Source organism: Mustela erminea, chromosome 14 (genome assembly GCF_009829155.1).
Source record: "Mustela erminea isolate mMusErm1 chromosome 14, mMusErm1.Pri, whole genome shotgun sequence".
NCBI classification, from domain to species: Eukaryota; Metazoa; Chordata; class Mammalia; order Carnivora; family Mustelidae; genus Mustela; species Mustela erminea.
The window spans coordinates 73,684,225-73,701,430 of record NC_045627.1 but is presented as its reverse complement, the minus strand read 5'-3'; the positions used below and the strand labels follow the sequence as shown (position 1 = coordinate 73,701,430).

At 43.3% G+C, this 17,206-nt stretch overlaps 1 long non-coding RNA gene across 2 annotated transcripts in view; it reads right to left on the bottom strand.

The window, feature by feature from the left end:
• Positions 1-17,206, bottom strand: part of LOC116573002 — a 106,024-nt gene that overhangs the window by 84,320 nt on the left and 4,498 nt on the right. For both annotated transcript variants that reach the window (XR_004278566.1, XR_004278564.1), the window contains exon 3: positions 16,794-16,869. This is a non-coding gene — a long non-coding RNA (uncharacterized LOC116573002). The remainder of the gene's footprint in view (positions 1-16,793; positions 16,870-17,206) is intronic.

Here is a 17,206-nt window from a genome sequence, read left to right as displayed (position 1 = left end):
TCTACACAGATATGAAGAAAAGGGCTGGAAGCCGCTACTTGTCTCAGGGCTGACACTTGGCCTTTCTGCCTTCTTGCTCCACTAAAACATTTCCAAGGAAAATTTCCACCTTTCAAGCCTTAGCTGGAAATCAGCAACCAAATGTCTTTGGGGGATATCAAATGCTAGGGTTTGGCAAAAACCTTTTGCATGTCTGGTCAATTTGTTTTGTGTGGGAAGGACATTTAATCGATATCTGTCTGATTCACTTACACATGTATCATCCAAAAGTCATCTTGAAAGAACCATTTCACTCCCAGGGAACTTTTATACATCTGTTTCTGAAGATATATAAGAGATATTGTAAATTTTCTTATATCAAGAGAACAACCATTCAAATCCCTCACACAGCCAGAGCTTAAGGAAATGAGAGATTTAGGACTGCTCTAAACATATAACATCATACAAATTCTCCCATTGCTCCTTAGTGCATAAATGATGATTCCATCTCTTTATTTTTATATAGAACAAAAGGCAACTATTAGACAAAAGTGATGGTACTGACCAATTCCTAACCAACAGATGTCCCCAAATCCCTTAAATATAAAACTTTATATAGTTCCTCATATCAAGAAGGGGTCAGCCCAGATTATATATAGACAGAAATAATCCCATTTTATTCCCCAAGGAAACCATATTTTCAAAATTCCACAATTGTGGCATAACATTCAGGCCCCATCTTAGTCGATAAACATATTTCTTCCATGAAAAACCTACTTAAGCACCATGTATCAAATGAGAAGTATTAAAACTTAGAGTAAGAAAGAACATAACATTCAATTTGCCTTTCTCTGTGGGGGTTTTTCTGTTTGTTTGTTTTTTTGTTTTTGGGGTTTTTTTTTTTGGTCATTGGTATTCAGCAATATATTAAGATTTCTCATAAAATAACAACAAATATTTTGTATTTATTATATTTTATATTTATATTATAAATAATATAAATATATAAATATAAAATATAAGGTATAAATAATATAAATATTATATTTACATTATAAATTAAACCAATCATGCAATGTATGAACCCTTACCTCCATTACCCTATCTACTTTTGACATCTACTTTCTGAAATATATCCAATTATCACTCCCACTTAACAAAGAAGAAAACTCGGGTATTCACCCTGCCTGTAAGTGGGAACAACAAGATTCAAATCTATTCTGTCTGACACCATAGCCTGGCTCTTTACACTAGTCTGCCTCCAAGGAAAACAATAACACAAACATGTTTCAAAAACTTCGGGAAATAGGAAATAAAAAAACAAGCCATTAATCCACGCTAACACAACATGTTGCAGCATTTTGTGATTTTCTTCATGAAGCGCTCTCCTTACCTGTATGATAATGAGTATTTTCCTTTTTTCAATTAACATTGCATCAAATATTTTCCATGTTACCATAGAAACTTCATGATATTAACTTTTTTTTCTTTATTGGCTGCAGAACATTTTACTGGATAGACAGACCATAGTTTATTTAACTACTATCCACTTGATGTAGCAACTAGGTTGTTCCAATGTTTCATCTAATATTAACTATCATTGAACATCTTTGTGTACAACATTCTTTCTTAGAATATGCTTAGAATTGATGGTCAGAAATGAAATCACTCTATCAAGGAGCATGGATCTTTTAATAGCTCTTACTAAACCACTACATTCCTTTCCAACAATTTAGACCAATATCTGTGACTGCCTTTTTTATCCTCAGTAGGATCAGGCATTATATTTTTATATGTTTGTGTTGAAGCAACAACCAAAAGCAAAAATGGGGGTTCAGTGGTGTGTACAATTGCATTTCTATGGTCACTCATGAGATCAAAGTTTTTCCACGCTTAAATTATTAGATAGATATTAATACTCTCATTTATCAGATGAGGAAAGAGAGGCTCAACATAAATGACACAACTGCCACTAAAATTAGTTCTAGAATCAGTTTTTCCAGTAGTATTTGTTTGTTAAATAAATTTTTTAAAAAGAGTAAATGAAAAAAAGAATGAGCATCTCTGGGGTCCCTGGGTGGTTCAGTCAGTGAAGCATATACCTTTGACTCAGGTCATGATGCCAACATCCTGGGATTGAGCCCCATGTCAGTCTCCTTGCGTGGTGGGGAGCCTGCTTCTCCTTCTCCCTTCCGCTCCCCCTGCTTGTGCTCACAGGCCCTCTCTCTCTCTCTCTCTCTGACAAATAAATAAATAAAATCTAAAAAAAAAAAAAATGAGCATCTCATTCCAAGTTTCCTGCCACTAAGCACAGTGCTTTCCTTATCCGGCTCTTGTTCTCTTAAATTTTAAATTATTTTTTCCAAAACTGCCATAAACAAGGAAGAGTATGGTGAGTTACCCACCCCCGTGCTGTGGAGCAGTACATCTGACATCATAAACAGAATACTGGAATGATCCAAAGAGACTGGGCTTAGTCTGGTTCTTACTCTGACTGTACTCAGCTGTGTGACTCTGGACCAGGCATGTGTCACATTTTCCTCGACTATGGAAAATGACTGAATGATCTCTCAGATCTTTGCCATTTTCAGCTTATTATGGCTATAAAACAGAGAACCACACTGGACATCAAAACAGATCATCATTCCCCACTTCTATCTGAATGACACAAAGTCACACCACAGAAAAATAAGACATAAAATGTGTTTAAACCCACAATGCCTTTTCCGCCAGCTCTTCATGGCGATTGGAATGCTTCCACCAATCACGAATACAAAAGGAGACGTACTGAGCCACTTCTGAGCCCAGTAACACTGCTTTCTATGGCTTCACATGGTCAGTGGATGGATTAGAATATGACCTAACAGCATACAGACCTGGGTCGGATGGACGTAGGTTTGAACCCAATCTCTGTCTCTTCCTTGTGGTAAGACCCTGGGAAAGTTACCATCCAACTGAGGCTTAGTTCAGGGTCAGGTAGGTCCAAGTCCCAATATCCATGACATATGGGTAAGAATTCTATCTCCTTATGGAGTGTTTTTAAGCATTCAGGGTAATAACACTTCATAAAGTTCTTGCCACAGGCCATGCACTGTGAAACATGTTCCATAAAGGTCACCAATAGCCACCATTAATTAGTAAACTAGGAGATATTCCTCAGAACCACAAGAGGGAAAGTGACAAATGAACAATTCAGAGGTGACTTGTCTGTCCGCTCACCCAACAAACTTCTTCGGCCAGTTAGAAGCAGCCTGACTTCTCCTTGCAGGGAATGACCTCTGAGGAACTCAGGCCTCTATAGTCACCAAAGCACTGCTCTGGAGCACATTTTCTGGGGCTGAGTTAGTATCCTCTCTCATACAACAAACATTTCGTGGTGCTAATGGAAATTTAATCAATGTGGCCTTTGGGACTTAAACTAAGACCTGAGTCCTGGACCTGATCTCAGCTCATTATCTCAGACTCCAACTGGCTCTCCGAACTCTTATTACCCTGATCCTTCTACTTAGGCTCCAGAAAGTGGTTGAAGGTGCTTTCAAAGGAAACTGCTAGAAGCTGATTCTGGAAACCCTTGGCATAATTAAGCACCAGAGATTCACTGAGAACCAGAAGAGCTCCAGGTCACAAATTGCCACAGTGACTGTTTACACAGCTATTTCACAGAATATTCATCTCTATTCCACAGAGGCAGAAGTATCCCTTTGTTAGCAAACATGCCTGCCTTCATTGCATGGCCAAATTATTTCTTTGGATAATTGGCAGTCAGAGAATTAGGGAGAAGAAACTTGGAGGTGTGTGCTGATTAATGATTAGCTACAGAGAACAGAAGGTCTTCTACTCAGTGGCAGAGGGCAGAGGGGGATAATAGCAAGAAAAGTCCCCTTCAGTCTCACTGAATCATAGACGGTTGCAAAGGGACTCAGCTGTAAGGGGTTTTGTTGTCATTGTTTGGGTTTGGTCTAATTTGGTTTAGATTGATAAGAGCTTGGTTTTGACTTCTTACTTGTTCTATCGTTGCCTATATGTAAGTACAGAGTCTGCTTCAATTAGTTTCCCTCCCACCTGCCTTTCTTCTACCGCAGACCGAGCACCAATGTTTTGGACCCTGGGCCAAGCACTTGTTCATATTTACTCTCAACGTCTTCTTTCCTGAGTGTGTTCAGCACAATATTACCTGCCTCCCAAGGTAGTGGTGAAGTTCGAGTGACTTACCAAAGGATGTGAACTAGAAGGGCCGGAGTCAGGGTTCCTATCTACAGCCTCTTCTCTCAAACATCAGAAGGTGGATGCCCATGTAAGAATAGGAAAGGAACAAGAAGAACACTGTTCCTAACCGCATCTATCCAACAGGACCTTTACCTCTGAGTATAGTTAAGCAAGAGCTTCTGCAAAGTCAGGAGTCAGATTGTGCGAGAATGAGATAATGCCCCAGAAGTCCAGATGGTGAGAGGTGAAATGTCCATTTTTGTGTCCCTCACAACGGCCAGCACAGAGTCTAGGCACAAGCATCATATGTCAGGGCAGACTATTTGGCAATGACTGCCTGAAATCCTATCTTGAGAAGGATTCTGGAGCCCCTGAACCATTCTGTGGAGAAGGGTTCGGTGATTGTTTATTGATGTCTACTATGAAAAACAGGCCAAGGGAGAGAGGCTAGAACCAAGTATGTCATCTATTTGCCATCTCCAGAAATCAAAACTATATTATGTTCCTAAGAAGATCTTGAGACTCCCACTTAGATAATTTCTAGAGAGATAATTTACAGCATAGCGACTACAGGTATACAATACCATATTACATATTTGAAAGTTACAGTACACCAGAAAGTAGTACAATGCTGAATGTCAATTCTAGCTCAAAAAAACTTGAAAGAAATCAATTAATTTAAAAAAAAAAAAAAAAACGACAAGAAAAAGGCCTTTAGGTACTATTAAGAATGGTGAGGAAGGGAAATTCCTCCTTTACCTGTTCATAAACACAACTCCTCTGTTAAACACTGTCCCACTTCTTAACACATAGTTCGTTGGTCTAGTGCCTTAGATCAGTCTCCCCCTCTCTGGCTTTTAGCAACTTTTTCAGGAATTTCACGCAGGGCAATTCTTTCCTCCAGCTGAATTTCCAGAAAGTTACTTGCAAAGCAGAGAACAATCTGAGGAAGTGGGGAAGAAGAGAATCATTTCCCAAGTGTCACACACAAAACTATGACGTGATTCTTATAGTCAACTGTTGAAAGATTTTTGGATTATAGCAACACAAAGAGTTGCCCCTTAAGCCAAAAAACAAATGGACTGCATTTCCTTGTTCCTCTGTAGACATGATGCAGACTTGAATTCATTCAACAAACATATATTGAACTCCCGTGGTTGTCCAATATTGGTCTAGGAGCTGAAGACATGGATGGATACTGACAGTCTCTTTTCAGTCACCTTGTGAGAAAGTAGATAGCAAAGAGTAAACCAAAGTCAGTGAGGTAAATAGATGCTCGGTGGGGTCTGTCCCTCTTAGAATAGTGAGGAGAAGGCAACCTACTCTGATCTGATGAAGAGAGCCAGAGAAGGATTTACAGGGAAAGGGGTCATAAGACCCATGGAACTAGGTCTAAAAGAGACACAGGAATTTTCCAGATGAAGAGGAAGGATGAACGTACTGAGAGGAAGAAACAGCATGTACAGAAGCAAGGAGGAATGAAAGGACAGAGGGAAAAGAGCTTGTTTTGGCTGCTATTTATTTTCTCCTCTAGGGAAGGGATGTGGCTGGGAACCAGACTGGGCCAACTTGTGATGGGCACTTCATAATCAGTAGGCAAGCTATAACTGTCCTTGCTAGAGTTCCGGTACGTCCTCTGTTTTTATGCCCGACCATTTTACCTTAAATACCTGTAAAAAATTTTGAGAAGGTAAAATTTACCAGGACCCCATTGAAGGACATCAGGGCCATTGTCCAGAAGAAATTCCTTGGCAAACTGCTTTTAGATGAAGCTAAGATCCTAAAAAGCTCAGTGAGTGGGGACATTCAGTTTCAAGAGAATGGGGAGTCTTCTGCCCTACAGAAGAAAGAAGGGGAAAGAACGGGAGAGAAAGAGGCAGTAGAATATAGGTAGCCAGGTGCTCTGGGAGGAGACCCCCCCCCGTTGCCCATCAGCTAAGTGTTTCAAAAACTAAAATAAAGATAGAGATAAATCCTGATAATCAGAACAGATTCCTTGGAGGAGTTGAGCTCGGTGTTGCGGCAAAGAGATTGGCAGAGGAACAGCCCATAGGTGGAGATAGAGAGAAGCATGAGAAAGCAGGAGAAGCCAGATGCCCCAGAGGCTGTGGAATTTCACCAGATCTCAAAGGGGCAAGAGACCTCAGCTGACATCTGAGTTATAGGTCCTATCCTCTGAAGCGTGGAAAATGCAAGTGGGGAGGAAGCAGGATGTTCTTCCTGCCAGCATCCCTCTTTCTGTCTGAAACCTCCTAAAAGGTCAACTGCTGTGGTGGAACAGGCATCAACCGATGTCTTAAAGCAGCTGAGAGACATCGTCTCCCTCCCTCTGCATAGACAGTGACTACTAGGGGCATCAGACATGAGCAACAGTGACCACCTGGGCAGTGTCCCCGAAGAGGTATGTGTGACCCAATAAACAGCACATCACAGAGCGGAGATTCATGCCACACTTCCTGGAGACTGAGCTACAGGAGGCCTGGTCCCAGAGATACCCATTTTCTATTCTAAAGAACTGGGTTTCTATGACCGTCCCCCTCCACCAGCGCTAACTGTAAGAACAAGTTCATTAAAAATCCATGAAACGAACAGCCACAAAGACTGCTGTGATTAAAAGGTCCGCTGAGCTCTCTTGCTGGTTGGCACTGGGACCCGCCAAGAAGGAGGCAGAATCCAGAGTAATGAGGATTTTTAAAGCCCTTTGCAAATTGCCTCAGATCAAAATACTTTATTATCATAATCACTCCCATTGCCAATTTGGAAATGACGATCTGGAATGACAAAGTGCTCTTTAAATGTTTAAAAAACAAAAATCACAAGGAGGAGGTGCTTGGCAGAAATCTGCATTCTGCTTAAAGCCATAAGTCATATTTAGACTTTGCCTTCCAGAACGTCTACGGGGTGTTCGGTTTTATCCTACTGCCAGAAGCTACATATCTTTCTTTCTTCCGTTTTTCTTCCTTCTTTGGCAGCATTCCTCGAGGACTGCTCATTCCCAAGTTCAGAGGCCCTTCTCGGTTGTTCACTGTCACGTGGTCTTAAACGCAAAGATCGGCTGCTCTGTCGTCTCCTGGCTTTTCCCTCCTTCTCACAGACCAGCTGAACCCACGCGAAGGCCAGCCACCGCTGGAGCTCTCGCTTTGCCTCTTCTCTGGGCAGCTCCAGGATGAGGGCCCGGGCTGTTGCCCTGCTGCACCCCCAGAGCCCTGCCCTGAGGGGTAGACCCAGTGAACAGGCAGGCGTCTTCCTGTTCTCACATCTGACCTGTACCTTCCTGACTCTCCCCACCACCCGCTGGGGCTGTGGCAGCCGTCTTCACTTTGCTTCCCCACCTGACCCCTCCCTTATAACCCTCTACCCTTCATCCCACGCTGGGGCGGCCAGACTCATCCTGCCACACTGTTATCCTGTGCTCAGAGACTTTGGGTGGCCTCGTCCAGGAGAACCGGTGAGATTATATGAAAGGAAAGAAATCCTCCCTACAAAGAGCTCTCTTTTATGGAATGAAGACGCCTATAAATGACTTCAAGTGAGCAATGTGGTCCTCTAAGGGACATAACTGAGGTGGAAACTGCAATCTTTTTCCACTTCTGTTTTACCAGGTACAATCATGATCACAGAAAGCAAGAAGATCTAATGCGAGCCATGGAAGAGAGTCCCAGAGGCTGTGAGGAGGAGGAAAGAGCGAGAAATAAGGTGGTTGGTGGACAGAACGATCAGGAGGAGGGAACACATCAGAAGGTCTAAGGGGAGTTTTATTAGGATTCTGCTCTGGGGTGGGCAGCATGATCCCTCTTCCAGATGTCCTCAAAATTCGTGCTGAAATCTCCATTTCTCACCCAGGCCTGTGGAGGTAGCAGCCCAAGACCTCCAGGCAGGAACAGGATGAGGAGAGACACTCCCAGGCTCAAGGGAGGGTCTGCCCCACCTGGATGCTATATGCCACCTACCCCCCCCCCGAGAGAACCCCTAAACTCCTTGCCTGGCATGCCGGCCTGGCACAGGGCTGGGGGCCCTTCAGGGCAACCTGTTCATAAGCTCATGGGCAAAGTCACAGTCTGATCCCACCATGAAAAGAAGCCCAGTGGCCAACATCAGAGCCTCAGAAACCTGCCCTGGCTCTGCGTCCAGTTTCCCCTCCAGACAGACTCCTTCGACCCCATCCTCCCACTCCTACACTTGACCCATTTCAACCCATCCTTCTGCTTTCTGGGGGAGCAGCTTTCTGCTTTCCGCCTAAGATCAGAAGCCTCTTTACACTGGGCCCATAGACGGAACCTATATTAGCAAAGGTTTTTTAAAAGCAGAGAATTTGGGGGGCACCTGGGTGGCTCAGTAGGTTAAGCCTCTGCCTTCAGCTCAGGTCATGATCTCAGGGTCCTGGGATCGAGTCCCGCATCGGGCTCTCTGCTTAGCAGGGAGCCTGCTTCCCCCTCTCTCTCTCTCTGCCTGCCTCTCTGCCTACTTGTGATCTGACTCCCTATCAAATAAATAAATAAAATATTTTCAAAAAATAAAAAAATAAAAGCAGAGAATTTTTTTTTTATTAGAGTGTAGTTGACACATAATGTTATGTCAGTTTCAGGTATATGACATAGTGATTCAACAGTCTGTATGTTATGCTGAGCTCACTAGTGTAGTCCCCATCTGTCACCATACAACACGATTACAGTATCACTGGCCATCCCATGACTTACTCATTCAATAACTGGAGGCCTGGCTCTGCCACTCCCCTGCACCCATTTTGTCCTTCCCTCCACCCCCATCCCCTCAAGCAACCATCAGTTTCTTCTCTCTATATATAGTTCTGGTTCTGCTTTTTGTATGTCTATTCGTTTGTTCTTTAGATTCCACATATGAGTGAAATATGGTATTTCTTTTTCTTAATATGACTTGTTTCACTTAGTCCATCCCTGTTGTTGCAAATGGCAAGATCTCACCCTTTTAACAGCTGCATAATATCCCATTATAGATACATATTATCCATTTGTCTATTGATGGACAATTAGGCTTCTTCCATATCTTGGCTACTGTAAGTAATGCTGCAATAAACATAGGGGCATATATATCTTTCTGAATTAGTGTTTTCATTTACTTTGGGAAAAACCCAGTAGTAGAATTATTGGATCATCAAGTATTTCTATTTTTAATTTTTTGAGTAAACTTCTTACCGTTTTCTACACTGGCTGTACCAGTTTGCGTTCTCATGAGGGAATGAGGGTTGGTGCATGAGGGTTCCTTTTTCTCCACATCCACTGACAACAGTTGTCATTTCTTGTTTTTCCTATTTTAGCCTTTCTGACAGGTGTAAGGTGGTATCTCATTGTGGTTTTCATTTGCATTTCCTTGATAATAGGGAAGCTTATTTGGTCACACCCTCTGTCCAGACCACCTTTTCTCATTCTCTGCTTTTCTTCCACAAGACACCACCTTAGATTGCCTCTTCGTGATGTGCTGCCATCAGGGACCAAGCCCAGTTTAGTCCCTGCTGACTCGTGACTCTGATCCTAACCTTCAGTCCTCCACTTAGTAGTAGGGGAATAGAAAATCCTCAACCTTACCAATCCCCTCCAACCTTATCTCCTACCTCTCATTAGGGCATTGTTATACTCTACCACACACTTATCTTCCAATAAATCACAATCCTTCCCAATTCCAAGCCTTTCACATTCCATCACACCAGCCCAAAACACTGCTTTCCTCCCCTTTATCTATCAAAATCCTATTTATTCTCTGCAGTGTAATCCCAATTGCCATCACCAATCATTTCCTAATCAGCCCATTTTCAGCCTGCTGATACTGACTTTCTAGGAAATACATGCAAAGCAGGTCACTTCCTATTCAGAAGCCAGTGGCTTCCAAACCTAGCCCTGAAAACCGTGGGTAGACTCTAGTCTGTGGCAGGCATTGTCTCTTTCTTATCTACCAAGAGATAAGAAACACGAGTGAACCAATGACATTGGTGTGTATATAAAAGAGGAAAAGTTTAAATTAGCCACTGGTACGGAACTGAATCAAGTATCTGCTTTTCTTGGGAGGGAGAAGAAACACCTGGTTAGAATGAGAGGAAGGAATCCACTACCTCGTATGGAAATGACTGCTCTGGGCATGCCTGGACCAGAAACAAAGAGTCCAGAGTTATCAAGGAGGCAGGGTTGTTAGAGGCCAGGAAAAAATGAAGCGTGGTCTTGCCCAAGTCTTGATGCCCGACATCATTTCCTTCCTGTTCTCTACTCCATGAGAATCTCAGCCCACGTGTGTGGAAACAGCTGCCCAGATATTTGATGTGGCCCACCTGTCACTCGCTGGTCCTCTGCTCTCCTGATCAGTTGGTGTTGATCAAAAGGAGGTGATCCCAGCCAGAGCAATGAGTCTCCACATCCTCCCCACCCTGCCACACACACACACACACTCACACACACACACACCCCTTCAGCAGCCAGCCCTCTGAAAACAAAAGGTATTATAGTAAAATATACTATGTCAACAAGTCAAAATTGCTATAATTGTAACATTGTAGTAACAATGATTAGATTCATCATGCTATATGATAGTTTTATTTAAGTCATTGTCAAAGGCGAGAATATCTGTGAACCTTGGAAAATAATTCCTCCTCCACTCACTTCCCTCCAGCCACATCAGCCTCCTCGCAATTTCTCAAATTCTCTAAGCGCCCACTCTCAGATCTCAGAACAATTAAACAGCCCTACCTAGATAGAGCTAGCTTGTACAAGTCCCATGTTGGATATTCTCTGTTCTCTGTCCCTCTGATCCACTCTCCACTGCCCACCATTCAGCCTCCAGAGACGGACATCTCCAGAGATGACATTACTTCTACTCCCTTACCTTCTGGTTTCTGGTTGGGTTGACTAAAGGGGAGCATTGGCAAGAATTAAAAAGTTGGGGAGAAAGAAGCTTGGGGTATTTCTTCCCTCAGTTCCTTTCTTGTGAGACACAATTTGGCAATGGTTATGATGCCCCTCCTGGAGGCCAGAGCTTATACAAGAAAGAACAGAACAGGCTGAGCACTGAGTATGAAGAAGCTCTGGTAATCTTCTTACCCAGAGATGCTCAGAGATGAATACAAGGATAGACAGCTGTCCCCTGGCTTTTAGCCAGACTTTTCTACTGAAAAGTCTCTTGAAGAACCTCAAAAAATTAAAAAATTAAAAAAATTAAAAATAGAGCTTCCCTATGACTTGGCAATTGCTCTACTGGGTATTTACCCCAAAGATACAAATGTAGTGAAAAGAAGGGCCATATGTACCCCAATGTTCATAGCAGCAATGGTCACAATAGCCAAACTGTGGAAAGAGCTGGGATGCCCTTCAACGGATGAATGGATAAAGAAGATGTGGTCCATATATACAATGGAGTATTATGCCTCTGTCAGAAAGGATGAATACCCAACTTCTGTATCAGCATGGATGGGACTGGAAGAGATTATGCCGAATGAAATAAGTTAAGTCGAGAGAGTCAATTATCATAGGGTTTCACTGACTTGTGGAACATAAGGAATAACATGGAGGACATTAGGAGAAGGAAAGGAAAAGTGAAATGGGGGAAATTGGAGGGGGAGACGAACCATGAGAGACTGTGGACTCTGAGAAACAAACTGAAAGTTTTAGAGGGGAGGAGGTGGGGAGATGAGTGTGCCCAGTGGTGGGTATTAAGGAGGGCACAGATTGCATGGAGCACTAACTGTTATACATAAACAATAAATCTTGGAACACTACATCAAAAAAACTAATGATGTATTTTACGGTGACTAACATAACACAATAAAAAAAAAAGAATAAAAAGTGTCAAATTAAACAATTAAACAGTTAAAAAAAAAAAAAAGAACCCTCCAGTCCTATACGTATAAAAGGTTACAAACCAAAATTCAGATTGGATTAAAAAAATTACAGAGGAATTTTGAAAGAAGTAGCACATTCAGTTGACCCTTTTCTTCCTCTTTGTCCTGAGTTCATCATTGTGCTCCTCAGAGACCCAAAGTGAGATACCAAACATCCAAGTGAATACATGGCCATTCATTCATTCATTCATTCACTCATTCATATATTTGGCTGATGTTTACTGAAAGTCTTTCACGTGCCACACTTGATCTTAGCCAAAAGGCCGAGAAGCGTGCCAAACACTTTAATAGGCATTAGTGATATGTTGGTTAATAAAGTAGACCTATGTCCTGCCTTGCCAGAGCTTCCAAACTTGTTAGTAATCAGACATTTTTATCTTTCTAAAATTTAAAAAGACAAGTTGTGAAAATGATGTGATAGTAAATACTTACTGCTTTTGTCTGCCTAGCATCTGTTTTCCCTTTTTTAAAATATTTATTTATTTATTTATTTTAGAGAGAGAGAGAAAGCATGGGCAGGAGGGACAGAGGGAGAGGGAGAGAGAGTCTCAGGCAGACTCCACACTGAGCACAGAGCCTGAGGAGGGGCTCGATCTCAAGATTCTAAGCTCATGACCTGAGCCAAAATCAAAGGTCAAATGCTTAACCCACTGCATCACCCAGGCGCCCCTCTATTTTCCCTTTTGATAACTGTACCTCCTCCCCTATTCACAGTCCCTGTCACTTGGGGAGCTCCCGCTTTAACATTCTAGGAGTAGGTTGGGAACCCAGGCGTAGCCTATGAGGCTATGGCTTGGCATATCCTCATAGTGATCCATTCTGTTCAAGGTGTACCTCACCCAGGCCAGGCTCTTCAGAGACAAGGGCATCAGCTGCAGCTGCTACAATATTAGAAATGGTGGTTTTCTTTCCACGAGGATTGCTGAGCTGGTGGGATGTAAATGTGAAGTGATCATGGGACCACCAAGTGGGGTTACCCTTCAGCGAATGCTGAATCCACGTGAAAGGAGGCGGAGCTAGAGCTAGGACAGATTCCAGGGGTTGGATTTAGTATCCCATAAAAATTCTGTCTAAAAGCAATCAGAGTTAAGATTCAATTTAGTTTTGTTTATCTTCTAATTCAGGATCTATTCCCTGTACCTGCCAATTTGCTGTCACTTGGGTTAATCCTTCCTTCTCTGTTGCCCTGCGTTCAAGTCACCAAAAAGGAATCCTTGATGTAACACGCTCCCTGAGTTATCAAGTTTACCTGAGGGACCAGCAAAATGGATATGCCTGAGTCTTACTTCTAACTTAAGAATTCTCCAAGGGGCTGGCACTCAGCAAGTAGGTATTTTTTTTTAAACCTCAGGGAAGGACAAATGAAAGTGAGAATGCCTGGTCTCACCCGTACACAGCCGTTGGCAAGCAGAACACCACACTTCACCACTTGGGCGGCTTCTTACAGCTGTTGACATCTGGATAGGAGTTATTAAGACAGACAGGAAGCATATGGATGTTTGATTTGTGCCTACCCCAGACTTCTTTTGGATCAAAGATAGATGGATGGGTATCTCTTCTGTGTGCATAACATCTTTACACACACACACACACACATCACATCACATCACATCACAAAATGACATTTTACTTCACAGACTTGAGATTGTGTGCCTGGAAGCAAGGAAACCCTAGTTTCAGATTCTTTCCCTAGGGACTCTTTGTCACAACTAAGAAAGCAACCAAAATCAACATAATGTCAGAAAGCCAGCGCAGGGAGGGGAACATTGTTTTGGATGGGTTAGCACCTGCACTCAAAAAGCAGGGGTCCTTTCTCTGCTTGATAATCCAGAGGGGGGTATCTGGGCAGTGCTGGAGTCTTTCCAGCTCACTCTTTGCAGAGAATGGCCTCCTATTTCTTCTCATAAAGAAAACCAGGAAGTTGAATTCAGTCCCAGGCCAAGATGCAGAAGGTCCAAGCTCACCATCAATTGGGAGTAAATAGGTTGCACAGCCCCAGGGGTCATTCCTAAGGTCACACTAGGATTCCTACATGGTTCTCCTCCCTGACAGGCACCAGTGTCCCCAGTGCACATCAGAGACCCCTGACAGGGAGCAGTCAGATTGATCTGCTCTGGGGAGAGTGAACAAAGGGCTGCTTTTAGCCAAACATTCTTCTCTTTTAGCTAAGCAGTTGTCAGTTATAGTACATCCATCTACACGTTTCCAATGTAGGATGATTCACCCCTGAGAAATGCAGATACCTCATTGACACAACTGGCTATAGGAATCCAGCCAATGTCAAAGGCCCCCTGTCACCTGAGTCTATTACCAAACTGCTTTGCTGACAGCAAGTCCAAAGGCATCTGCTTTTCCCTTTCCTCACACAGGCTTCCAAAAAGACAAAAACCTGGAACCGTATTCCATCCTAGCCCTGACCTACTAAGACCGTGGGCAAGGCAGCTAATATAGCTGAGCTTCAGAATCTTTCTGTGTAGAAGGGGGCTGGAAGTACCTGCCTTGTGGATAGTTATGGGGTTAAATGATGAATGCAGGTAAGTGTCTAACAGAAACTGCGATATATGAAGGTTTGATAAATGTTCACCTCCCGTGTTTACCTGCTTCGGCACTATGGAAACTGACAGGCTCACCCCGATGGGAGAGAGTCACAGCCATGTAACTTGTCTAGCATGGCGTGGCGGGGGGTTTTCTTGTTGTTTCGCATGTTTTTAGCTAAGAGTGCCCCAGAAGCCTTTGAAATAACAAGAGAAATTAACTGGGATGAGCATTAACAGTATCAGAAATGCCAGTTGACTTCCGAATGGAACCTAGCAGGATGGCTCCAGAAAAAAAAAAAAATGCTGGCGAGAAGAAGGACCATTCTTCCGCCAACAAGGAGGTGACCGGAGAAGACACCGTCCGTGTTCACAAGCCCGTCCACGAAGCCGGCTTCAAGAAGCATGCCCTCAGGCACCCAAAGAGACCCAGAAATTTGCCATGAAGGAGAGGGGACCTCCAGATGTGTGCACTGACACAAAGCCCAACAAAGCTGTCTGGGCCAGAGAGTAAGAAATGTCCTGTATAATATCCCGGTGCGGTTGTCCCGAGAACGTAATGAGGGTGAAAATCCACAGAACAACCTTGACACACTGGTTAACTTCGTACTAGTCACCAGTTTGAAAGATCCACAGAAACTTACCGTGGATGATGAGAACTAACCCTGACTGTCGAAGAAAGTTATGAAACTGCCAGAGGGAAAGGGGTCAGGGGAGGGGCAAAGTGGGCACAGAGGAGTGAGACATATAGGCTTCCAGATATGGAATAAATAAGCCACACAAGGATAAAAGTCACAGGAAATACGGTCACGGATATTATGACAGCATTGTAGGGTGACGGATGGTGGCTACGCTTGTGGTGAACCCAGTATAGCACAGAGCGTTGTCAAATCACTATGTTGTTTGTCTGAAACTAACATAGCATCATGTGTCAACTACATGATTTAAAGTAAGTAAATAAATAAATAAATAAATAAGATTTTTTTTTTTTTAAGTTATGAAACTGCCCCTTCCCCACCCCCACCCCCCAATAGCTTAGGTACGTGGCTAGTTGCTCTCCACATAGTCAGACACATATTCATTCACCCAAATCCTCATTAGGGAGGAATTTAGAAATTCTTCTGACTTCAAATAGCTTAGCATAGGCTCCTAGGTCCAAGCAGGTTCTGCGTGTGGTAATGTTGGCCTCTGCTGAAGTAGGAGCCAAGATTCAGTCTAGGCTCCACTTGCCAAGCCAAGAACCCTGGCTCCAGGTTCTGTCTCCCAGAGAAAGGGGCACCTGCTTCTACTTCACACAAAGGCATCAGCCATATAGACTGTCTCCAGGGTCACAGTCCTACTCTTTCTTCATGGACATTCTCTCCTCTCCTTTGCCCTTAGGTCCAACTTTCTGGTTTTAGATGGACCTACACAAATTGCTTGAAGGAGTTTTTGGGTTCTCAGGCTTAAAGCTGATATTTTCCGGCAAAAGAGCTTGTCACCATTAACATAAAAACACTGCCTGCTCCTCTCCCATCTCTTTGTTATAGTATATCTGCCCAACCTCAGGACCTTTACACATACTGTGCCCTAGCCTAGAACAAACAGTCTTCTTGTGGTAGAATCCACCTTGTGTTTCAAGTATTGACTTAAACATCAACTCTTTAGATGGGCCTTCCCCGGCACCCCAATTTCAGGGGGTCACACCCTTATCCATACTACTTTCTGTCACCTTATACCATTTGTGGTAAGTGCCATGTAATACACAAAAATTATTTATAATCACATATTGATTATTTATTTTCTGCCTTATGCTTTAAACTCTAAACTCCCTGAGAAAAGCAGCCATGTCTATTGTATTCACCAGTGTGTTTCTAGCACATTCCCTGGCACTGCCTTCACCTTTCTATTTACTGAATAATGAATGAAGAATAAATGAATGAATGAGTGTTGGAATGACTCCACCTCAAGAAGTCTTTCTTGAGTCACATTGTAGCCACTTCTAAGGCAGTTCATTCTCCTTAACTATATGAGACTTGTCTCCCACAAACAGACAACCAAACCCCAGAGAGCCTCTCCACTGTGTCAGTCAGGCCCCGATGGGAACACAAGGAGTTCTGAGTTGGATGGAGATAAGAATTTATTAAATAAATGAGAAGATATGAAAGTCTGAGAGGAACTGGGAAAATGGGGGTCTGGCAAGGGGAGTCAGAAAAATCAAAGACATAGTTACTCACCCGTCAGCTAACATGCACCTGTTCAGGTGGATGAGGGTGTTCAAGAGTCCAAGCCCACTGAGCCCCTGAAAAGGACCTGGAAGGGGAAATTCATAGACAATCTATGGAGCTGCTGCCTCTGTGGGTCCACATCAAGCACCCAGTGGTGGGCTTGGGTCTGCTAGCAGTCACAGAGGCCAGCAACCAATAAGATGAGCTAAGTAGAGCACAGGAAACGCAGCCAAGTCAGGATCCACAATGCACTGGGGAATCTCTCTGTTACCACAGACAACCACGACTCCCCCCAAAGAGGAATGTCTGCTCTTCACTGCCACCATCCAAATTCACACAAAGTCCTCTTGGGCCCAGTCCGACCCAGAATCCCACCGTGAAGGGGACTGAGGGAACATGGCTCCCACTGTGGCCAGGCTGAC